The sequence below is a fragment of the Sciurus carolinensis genome, chromosome 4, assembly GCF_902686445.1.
Source record: "Sciurus carolinensis chromosome 4, mSciCar1.2, whole genome shotgun sequence".
NCBI classification, from domain to species: domain Eukaryota; kingdom Metazoa; phylum Chordata; class Mammalia; order Rodentia; family Sciuridae; genus Sciurus; species Sciurus carolinensis.
The window spans coordinates 28528732-28531341 of NC_062216.1; positions in this window are offsets into that span (position 1 = coordinate 28528732).

Genomic DNA, 2610 nt, shown 5'->3' on the forward strand with positions numbered 1-2610 from the left:
AGACTTGCAGACTCCACCGATCCTGGGTTAGAGCCTCCCCTCAGCCTCTGCACGGAGCAGAAAAGTTATTTCTCAAAGAGAGATTCCTTCAGTGTCCTAAAGACCAACCCCAGAGGAGTGGGAGCTACGGCTTGGGGAGCTTAGATTCTTTTTCCGGCCTCCCAACAAACAAACAAACAAAAAAAGCAAAAAAGCAAAATTTTGCTCTTTCGTCTCTACGTTTTTGTGTGAGTTCCCGTTTCCTGACCTTTGGGGTGGGGGTAAGGGAAAGCAAGGCTAACTAACAACGAGCTTTGTTTTCTTTCGTTTTAACTTGCGTTTTTGACAAATGGTGCCGATAATGGAAATAAGTCAATAGTACTCTGAAAACCCTGACTCCTATTATTTCAAGGCAGGAACTTTAAGAATCCTGTTAGCATTCGTATTTTGGATCACAGTCAATTGTTTCTCATCTTGAGTGCTCCACAAGAACTGTCATCATCTACTCGCACAGGGCTTCTGAGTCGCTGGCGAATGTTTGCTTTAATGGAATGAATGCTTACTCACTGAATCACACTGGCTTTAAAGGCTCAAAATACAGGACAGAGGTTCCCTGCCCTCCAGGAACTTGAGTCCTAGCTGTGTGAGAGATGGATTCAACCCAGTCTACTGACTGGTCTCTTTCTCAGGTTAACAGTGGCAAACTTCATTTTTAATTTTGCCAGTTATCTTGATTGGCATTTATTTTCAAAAAAAGAAAAAAGAAATAAAGAAAGTTAAGCTCTTGGGGAAAGAGATGGGAGTTAGTAAAAGACAAACAGAGGAAGGAATATACGTTTTTTGCCTACCTGCAGGAGAGAGGTTGTGTAAAATACATATTGTTGGCAAGCTACTGAAGCAGAAGTCTTCAGAGCTGATTTGAAATTGGGTCTTGAAAAAATGTTGCAAAATTAAAACAGGAAGATCTTAATATTCTATCATGATAAGTTAAATTGTAATGTGAAGAGTAAATGGAGGAACCATATTGGAAGAGAACAGTAGAGGACTCCCCCTCCCCCCCCCAAAAAAAAAGAAAAGAAAAAGCAAGAAACAAACAAAAATCCAGCACCACTAATAACACACATAGAATGCGGAATAAAGGATCAGTTCCTTCTGGTGAAAGAGACAGAAAAGAAAGTGCTGGAATAACACAGGAGCGTGTTGGGAGAGCTGAGTTTTGCAGTACTGAGGGGGAGAAATAGTTTCGGGAAGAAAGAAATGGTTAAAAATGGAAAATACTTTGATGAACACAAGGGGAAAAATGAATAGGCAAAATATTTTGAATTTGCCAACACAATAATTATTGTGAATAAATTAAGTAGATACAGAAACAAAAATCTGAAATTTAAAGAGAAGATTTAAAGAGCAATACGATAATATCCATATTGCTACGGATTCAAGACCAACATTAGAGGGAAGGAAATAGACTGCAGAGTTGGAAAGATTAGTAGGCAAATAAATCAGTTACCTCTCCCTCTTTTTCTTTTTTAAGGACTGGAGGATTGAGACGAAAAAATTAAAAGTCTGGAATTTAAGATCAGTGACAACTGAACAACCAAGAAACAGTGGGGAAAGACATATGGAAAAAAGAATTCAACAGAAGGGTTTTGGATATTGTCCCTGCGACTGACCAGCTGTGTGACCTTGGCAAGTTGCTTCAAGTCTCTGTGCCTCAAATTATTTATTAGTAAAGTAACAATTAGGTAATGTTTATAACGCATTGTTACAGCGCCTGGCACAGAGCAATAACACAATAAATATTAGTCCTAACTAATTGTTTCTGAGTTATTAATAAATCATACATGTGAGATTGAGAAAAATATGAACAGAAGTTCCTTCAGTACACTGGAAGGACTGGGATCTAGGGCAGAGTTAGTACCCTGTGGTTAGGGACCCCGTGGTCCCTTTCTTTCTCAATTTCCATTACTAAAATTGCCTTTGTTCAGACTGTTTTAATTTTTCCTGTGATAACAAGAGCAGTTAGACTCCTGAAGTATTCTTTGACTCCAAGTTTCTTAAATTCAATTCAGCCTCCATGTTCATCCCAGGAAAAGTCTAAAACATAGATCTGATTGTGTTTAGTCATTGTTGTGATTATAATCCTTAAATCCCTAAACTCCAGGGCATTGCATAGGAGACATTCTATGACCCATATCTTTCTTGTAGTCCTGCTTTTATTTCCATTCTAGGAAGCAATATCAGTTACAACAAATCCCTCTCACTCTACTTTAGGCCTTTGCCACACAATACCTGCTCACCTGAGTATCCTTCCTCTCTCACCTTCTCCACCTGTTTTCCTACTGTGGGAACACCAATCACGCTGCTGTAATTCGCTTATAATCTCTGAATACTTTCACAGAGGACTGTCTTTTTGTTTGGATATCTTCTAGCAGCCAGTACAGTGAGCATGCGTGCTCAATACATGTTAAATGAAGAAATGTATAGATAAGTATATGTTTAAGAGAAGATGGAAAATGTTAACTAGATGGTGAGATTTCCTATACACTGTAATCATCTTTTATGTTAAGATTAGAAAAACAAATACCTTGTTATGACATTTCTGAAGAAGAGGGTTTCAAAAAGTTATTTTAT